This window comes from Elephantulus edwardii, unplaced genomic scaffold (genome assembly GCF_000299155.1).
Source record: "Elephantulus edwardii isolate Elephantulus edwardi_28Jun2011 unplaced genomic scaffold, EleEdw1.0 scaffold00192, whole genome shotgun sequence".
In the NCBI taxonomy this organism is placed as follows: Eukaryota; Metazoa; Chordata; class Mammalia; order Macroscelidea; family Macroscelididae; genus Elephantulus; species Elephantulus edwardii.
Window position 1 is genome coordinate 6187262 of NW_006399942.1, and position 8530 is coordinate 6195791.

Sequence of the window (8530 nt, forward strand, 5' to 3'; positions counted from 1 at the left end):
AGGGTGCAACAATGAATGAATGGAATCCCAAAATCTCTGTAGATGTTCATTGAAATGAAAAATAAACAACCTAAATTTAAAAAAAAAATTCTTTCAATTCCCTCATGCACCCAACCTATCATATTATACAACCTGATGATTAATCATCCCCTCCCCCTGCACATCCACATCTCTCTGCTTCCAGCCTCTCTCGACCATCTTGGATGCTTATATTCATTCTACAATAATTGTTATACAATATTTATCCTTGTGGGACTGAGTTAGTTCACAGAGTCCCACTCAAGTCAGGTAATAATTTACAAAATCATTGCTCCTCCATGCTACATAGTATTCCATTGTGTGAATGTACCCTAATTTCTCAATCCATTCCATTGTGGTTGAGCATTTGTGCTATTTCCATGTTATTGTGATGGTGAATAATACAATTATAAATATTGGTGTGCATAGCTTAGTTTGTGCCTCAGTTCTCATTTTGTTAGTGTATATTCCAAGTAGTGGAATAGCTGGGTCCTATGGAATTTCTATGTTCAGATTTGTGACGAAGCGCTAAACTGCCTTCCAGAATGGTTGTGCCATCTAACAATTCCACCAACAATGTGTAAGAGTTCCTTTTCTGACATACCCTTTCCAACATTTATTACTTGCTGCCCTGTTAAACTTTGCCACTGCTGCTGGCATGAGTTGATACCTCATTGTGGTTTTTATTTGTATCTTCCTTATTGCCAGTGATATTGAACATCTCTTCAAGTGTCTGTTTGCCATTCTAATATCTTCCACTGTGAAAATTCTTTTCATGTGTTCTGTCCATTTTGTAATTGGATTATCAGTCTCTTTCTTGTGGAGGCCTGGGAGTGTTCTATAAACCTTCATTATGAGACTCTTCTCTGAGATGGTGTTTCCAAATTCTTGTACCCAGTTTATAGGTTTTCTTTTCATCCTGTTGGAAAAAGGTTTTGATATACACATGGCTTTAATCTTTAGAAGGTCTCATGCATCAATATTGGCCTCTTCAGATTGTACATTTCTGGTTGTATTTGGCAGTCTCTTTATACCTTGGACTAGCAATTCTAAGCTTGATCCCATTTTGTCTCTTATGAATGTCATGGTTTAAGCCTTTACTCCCAGATCTCTGATCCACCTTGAGTTGATTTTTGTGTATGGTGTGAGATATGGATCCCGTTTCTGCAGGTGGAGTCCAGTTTTGCCAGCATCACTTCTTGAAGAGGTTATCATTTCCCCATTTGATAGCTTTGATTTCCTTGTTGAATATCAGTTGACCATAGATAGCTAGGTCTATTTCTGGGTTCTCAATTTTGTTCCATTGGTCTATGTGTCTGTTATAGTACCAGTACCATGCTATTTTGGTTACTACTGCTGTGTAGTAAGTTTTGAAGTCAGGGAGTGCTATGTCTCCGACCTCATTTTTCTTTCTCAGAAGTGTTTTGCTTATTCAGGATCTCTTGCTTCTCCAAATAAATTTGATAATTTCCCTTTAAATCTCCTTGAAAAATGAATTTGGTATCTGGATTGGGACTGTATTCAACAAGTATATTGCCTTTGGTAGAACTGTTATTTTCACAATATTGAGTCTTCCTATCCATGAACAGGGCAAATTTTCCCCATATCTTTAGGTCTTTTATTGTGTCTTGAAAAAATGCTCTGTAGTTTTCTTTGTATAGGTCTTTTGTATCTCTAGTTAGGTTCACTCCCAGGTATCTCAATTTGTGGTTAGCTATTGTAAATAGTATTGCTTTCTTGATTTTCTTCTTTTTTGGTTGAATCTTTAGAATTCTCAGTGTATACTATTATATCATATGCATAAACTACAGTGTACTCATCTCTTTACCTAGCTGGATGTCTTTACTTCCTTCTCTTGTCGTATTGCCTTAATAAGCACTTTGAACACAGTATTGAAAAGAAGGAAGGCAATGCTACCATCCCGAAGGTGGGTGATTTTTAATCGGAGGGCCCTCGGGCCTGTCTTTCATTGTGTTAGTTCAGACATTCCTCTAGGTCGCATAGCCCTGCTGTACAAGTTGCTGTACAGTGGTAACTTGTGGTTGCTGAGGGGCTGAACACTGTTACACTGATGTGTCAGATGCGTTAATGGCTGGTTACCCAATGTGGACAGATAGTGGGGTGGAGATCCCCGATTATAACAAGGTTGGAAGGAAGAGTAGCATCCACTTCCATAATAGCTTGCCTCCGGAAACCCTATGAACCTGGAGAGAGGATGAGAGACACCCCAGCATTGAGGACTCTCCTTCATAGGGTCGCTATGAGTTGCCTGTGACTCGACGGCACTTAACAACAACAACAACATTGAAAGAAGTGGTGACAGTAGGCATCTTTGTCTGGTCCCTATTTGCAGGGAAAATGTTTTTAGTCTTTCTCCATTGAGTATGATGTTAGCTCTCAGTTTTGCATATATACTTTTCACTATGTTGAGGAAATTCCCTTCTATTCTAATTTTGCTGAGTGTCTTTATCAAGAAGTTGTGTTGGATTTTGTTGAATGCCTTTTCTGCATCAATTGCTAAGATCATATGTTTCTTGTTATTTACTTTGTTAATATAGTGAATTATGTTGATTGTTTTACTTATGTTGAAGCATCCTTGCATACCTATTATTAATCCCACCTGGCCATGGTGAATCCCTAAGTTCATATTTTCAGGAGCTCTGATGGTCTAGAGGCAAGAAGCTGCACTGCAATGCAAAGGCACAAGTTTCAAAACTACCAGCTGCTCAGAGGAAGAAGGATGGGCAATCACCTCCTGTGAGATTAACTGCCTCTGAAAATCCACTGGATGGTTACCTATGGGTTATTTCCAACTCTAGGGTACACAACAATAGTCTTTCTTCATTATTTCCTTCTTTTGAATTTCAGTCCCCAACTGTTAATGCATCTCTATAGCATGTTTTGTCAATTTCATACTGTAAGATTTGGTAAAATTTCCAATTTCTTCCTCTTCGGCTCTAAATGTAGAAGTGCATATTTGAATAATAGTGGTATTTATACAGTGGTCTTCCTTATATGCATATGGATAATATCGTATCACTCACAATATTTTATTTCAGGGTGTTGTTGTTGATTGCCATCGAGTCAAGCACGACTCATAGCGACCCCATGAACAAAAGGCCTGAAACCCTTCCACAACCATTGCCAATTGTCAAAGTTCACAGAGTTTTCAGACATATATTGTTTAGGAAGTGGATGCCTCTACTGCTTCCACACCTGTCTTTCTGGGGGGAGGGAGAGTGGTGGGGGTCTGCCACTGACCCAAACTTGAAATTGATTTTTTAAATATTTTTACTAGTTTATATACAAAATTAAAATATGTTGTTTTTCACATCAGAACATTCCCATTTCCCTCCCTCCCCACCCATCAAATTGTACAATCCAATAATTAATCCTCTCCCAACCCCACACACCCTCACTCATTTGCTTCCACTCTGCCCCCCTCCTTGGATCCTGAAACTCATTCTACAATAATGATTTTATAAAGTATTTGTCCTTGTGGAACTGAGTTACCTTACTCAGCATAATGCTCTTCAGTCCTTCTCAAGTTAGGTAATAATTTTATACTAGTTTACATACAAAGTTCATAAAGTTCATATGCATTGTTTTTCACATCAGACCATTCTCCTTTCCTTTACCAATACTTCCCTCCAGCCATCAAATGGTGTGACCCTAGGTTCAATGCCCCCTCCCTTTGCATCCTTGTACATACTCTACAATATTGGTCCTATACAGTATTTTTCTTTATGAGACTGAGTTATTTCACTTACCATAATGCTATCCAGTTCCTCCCATGTTTGGTGGTAATTTACAAAATCACTGCTCCTTCATGCTGCATAGCATTCAATTGTGTGAATGTACCAAAATTTCTCAATCCATTCCATTGTGGTTGTGCATTTGGGCTGTTTCCAAGTTCTTCCTATGGTGAATAATGCTGCTATGAACATTGGTGTACAAGTCTCTGTGCCTCAGCTCTTATTTTCTCAGGGTTTATGTCAAGCAGTGGAATAACTGGGTCATATGGAATTTCTATGTCAAGCTTTTTGAGGAAATTCTGAACTGCCTTCCAGAGTGGCTGTATCATTTTATAATCCCACCAACAATGTATAAGAGTTCTTGTTTTGCCACAACCTCTCCAAAATTTATTACTTGATGCCCTGCTAAACTTTTCTACTGCTACTGGGATAAGAAGGTATCTCACTGTGGTTTTGATTTACATCTCTCTTATTGCCAGTGATGTTGAACATTTCTTCATGTATCTACTAGCCATCCAAATGTCCTCTTCTGTGAAAAGTCTCCATGTATTTTTCCCATTTTGTAACTGGATTATCAGTCTTTTTCTCCTGGAGGCCCTGTAGGATCCTGTAAACTTTCATTATGAGACCCTTGTCTGAGACAGTATTTCCAAATGTTTGTTCACAATGTTCATTTCACCCTGTTGGAGAAAGTTTTTGAGGGGCAGAGAGATTTGATCTTTAGAAGGTCTTATTCATTAATTTTGTCTTCTTCAGATTATGTACTTCTGGCTGCATTTGGCAGTCTTTTTTTTTTTTACTGTAGACTAGGCCTTCTAAACTTGTTCCCTGTTTGACTCGTAGGAGTTTTTTTATTTTGTTTTTGTTTTGTTGGTTTTTTTTACTCTTATGAGTTTTATGATTCGGGGCTTTATTCCAAAGTCTCTGAGCCACTTTGAGTTGACTTGTGTATGGTGTGAGATGTGGATCCTGTTTCAGCTTTCTACAGGTAGCAGCCCAGTTTTGTGGTGTTTTGTTGTTGTTATTGTTGTTTCCTGTCTCGGTATTTATTTGTACAAATAACAAAGGAGGATACCAGCCCCATGTAGATGGCAGCAGCGCAGGGGGTTACACCAGTCCTCTGTCCTCACATGGAGAACTCATTTATGGAGCCTTTGCAGGGGCCTGGGCACCTTTCGGAGCCTGACTTGGAGCAGGAGCCTGGATTGAGGCCTAAACTGGTGCCTGGACTGCAGTCTTGGTTGGCGCCTGAGTTGAGGACTTTACTGCATCTTTGGCCTTACTGTCAGCCTTGGCTTTGGATTTTGGCCAGTTAAGCCTGAGCCCCTTAGTAATACAGGCCCAAGCACGCTTCCCAAGCCTGGGATGGGCAATGTAGGAGAGTCGGCTGAGCTTGCGGTTGACACCCCTTGGAATCCTGGACTTGACCTCTTTGAGCTTGACAAGAGCCTTTACAGCTTCGGCACATTCATCCATGGCTTTGGCATTGTTGGCTTGCATCTTCCTCAGGCCCTTGTTGTTGTGCTTCTTAGCAAAGCAAATTCCTGTTCCTCAGGAATTTTGGGTCTACCCCCTTAAGAGACTCATACTGTTGCGATCTTGGTTTCTTTTTTTTTTTTTTTTCCGATCTTGGTTTCTTAATACCATTTCTGTGCCATTTTCGGGACTGGTTGTGTGTGGTGTGGTTCTTGGACTTAGCCATGTCTGCCCCGTCGCCGAAGCTCCCAGAGCGCCAGCGACCCGAAGGGCAGCAGCACAGTTTTGAGAGCACCATTTGTGGAAGAGGTTATCATTTTCCCATTTGAGAGGTGTTATTTTCTTATTGAAAGTCAGTTGACTGGAGATAGATGGCTCCATTTTTTGGTTCTCAAGTCTGTTCCATTGGTCTATATGCCTGTCATTGTACCAGTACCATGCTGTTTTGATTACTATTGCTGTGTAGTATAGTCAATAAAGCACAAATAGACATTTTTCTGGTATTCCTTACTTTCAACCAGGTCCATCTGACAATGATATCCCTGGAGACACAGCCTTTTCTAAATCCCACTTGGACTTCTGGAAATTTCCTATCTATGTACTTGTTTCAGCCATTTTTCAATATTTTGCTTGTATGTGATATCAACAATATTGTTCGTTAATTTCCACTTTCACTTAGATCACCCTTTTGGGAACGGGAACAAATACAGATCACTTTCAATCCATTGGCCAGACAGCCATCCTCCAAATTTCCTGGCATAAACTGTTAAGTACATTCAAGATGCATCTGTTAATTGAAAAAAAAAAAAAACAAAAACCAACCCCAACCAAAAAACAATTGGTATCACATAAGTTCCTGGGGCCCTATTTTTTTGCCAATGCCGTCAATGCAGCTTCCACTTCCTCTTTCATTATTATTGGCTCCTTTCATATGGTACTTCTGGGATTTTTTAATTATCAATCAATTCTTTTGTACAGTGACTCTGTGTATTCCCTCCATCTTCTTTTTATATTTTCAGGGTCATTCAATATACTGCCCATGGCATCTTTCAATATTGCAACATGAGGCTTAAATTTATTTCTCAGTTGTTTTAGCTTGAGAAATGCATAGTGATTCTGACAAGTTGTGGCTGACATTGAGAAGAATGGAAATGCCAAAGCACTTGATTGTGCTCATGAGGAACCTATACTTTGATCAGGAGGCTGTTGTGTGAATGGAGTAGGGGAGCACTGACTGCATGGTTTGGAATTGGGAAAGGCATGTGTTAGGGCTGTATTCTATTGCCACACTTGTTCAATCTATATGCTGAACAAATTATCTGAGAAGCTGGACTCTAGGAAGAGGATGTGAGTCTAGTCTATTTGGTGTTCACTGAGCTTCCTGAATGTGGATTTCCTCATTGTTCATAATACCTGGGAAGTTTTCTTCTAGTACCTCTTCCACAATTTTCTCTGTTATTTCCCTATCCCTCTCATAGTCTGGAATTCTAATCATGAGTATGTCACTCCTTTTGATGTCATCCCACATAATTCTAATATTTTATTCATTTTCTTTATGTCTCATCTCTGATTTTTCTTCTAGTAGGTTTCCATTGAGGATCTTCCAGCTCACTGAATCTTCTCCATCTCTTCTATTCTACTTTTTTGTCCTTCCAATGTGTTGGATACTACTATCATTTCAGTTTTAATGTTCTGTATTGCATTTTCATGCCTTTCTATTATTTCTAGTACTGTGTTAGCGGTACCCTCTCTATCTTGTGATGATTTTAAGTCCTTATATCTATATCTATATCTATAGTTCCATTTCTTTCTTCCTTTTTTATTTTTTTCCTTTTTCTTCTATATTTGTTCAAGTTTCTTCTCATCAATATATTTCTTATGGCTCCATGTCTTTGTAGCATTGCTTTTTTGTTGATTTCCATTGCTTCTTCCATCACTTCCACTTCTATAGCTGTTCAAATAACTCTTCATCAATATTTTTTTCTAGTCTTTCCCAGTAGGTTATTTCCTTTATCTGTGTCTTCCATTGTTTCTTCTATCCTTTGTATTTTTCTTCATAGCAGTTCAAAGATATCCAGATCAACTTATATCTTCTGTCTTCTTGACTCTGGGGTATTCATAAAGTCTCTGATATTCTGTTTGTTTTGTTGTTGTTCTTGTTGTTGTTTTTGGACAAGGCTTAATTTTTGTTTGTGGCGTTTGACGCTTCCTGTTGTTTTCTTGACATTATGTGAAGTTTTTCTTGATAAATGTTAGGTAGTTTCTATTGTGTCTGTGAAAGTTGATGGTAGTTCTTGCCTTTATAACGTTACTAGTTAGTTGTCAAGTTAAAATGTGGTTAGATACTCGCTCCACTGTAAGTCCTTTAGGGGAAAATTTGCCTTTCTTAAAGTCCTTGAGTCCTTCTCTGTTCTTCACTTCAACCCTGCAGGAATCTTACCTTGAAGTAATCCCCAACATCAACTCTATAGACCTCTTTCGTAAATAAAGTGTTTGAGTAGTCTGAGACTGGTCCCTCTACTCAAGCAGTTTTGTACACACCTTTTCTCCTAGAACTTTATGTCTTTTTTAGTCTCTACAGTGGCAGGAATTTAGAGATCAGAGCTGCTAGCCCAAGTAGCTTGCCTGCAGGGGATCTCAAGTCAACCCTCCCTCTCCTTCCCAGGGAGCTACAACAATCCATTCCCTCTGCCTGAAGTTCTGTGTACTAAAATCTCTTGCCCTGTTTGTTTCCTGGAATAGCCCCGCAGCCATGGAGGCAAGGACACCCAATGGAACTACCTACAACCCCAGGGACACCTCAGTCCTGTCTCCTCACAGGCAGTGGGGAGTGCTTGCTCTCTACACAAAGCCCCTGCCTCTCCTGACCTTTTCTTATGCAGCCTGATGAGCTTCTTTGTCTCTGGTGTGGCAGGAGAACCGACCCTGCCTGGGATACCTGTATGCAGGGCCTCACAGGTCAGCCCTGTGTCACTGGAAACCAAGGAAATTCTTCCCTGGGTGCAATGTTATGCACACTTAAGTCTCTTGGTCCTGCCTGGCCTCTTGGATGGCTCTGCAGCCATGGAGGCAAGGACTCCCAGATGGAGGTATCTACAACCCTAAGGATGCCTCAGGCCTGTCTCCTCACAGGCAGCCCTAAACCCTGCTCTATCCTGTGCCAGTCTCACTGCCTCACACATCCAACCGGATTACCCCAGTCACTGAATCAATCCACCTCATAGAGGGTCTTCCCCTCCTGCGCTGTCCCTCCACTCTGCCCAGCATGATGTCCCTCTCCA

The 8530-nt window shown here is 40.1% G+C and overlaps 1 pseudogene; it reads right to left on the reverse strand.

Moving 5' to 3' along the window:
- Nucleotides 1-4916: 4916 nt before the first annotated feature.
- LOC102864532 lies at nt 4917-5475 on the reverse strand (annotated as a pseudogene).
- Nucleotides 5476-8530: the final 3055 nt, after the last annotated feature.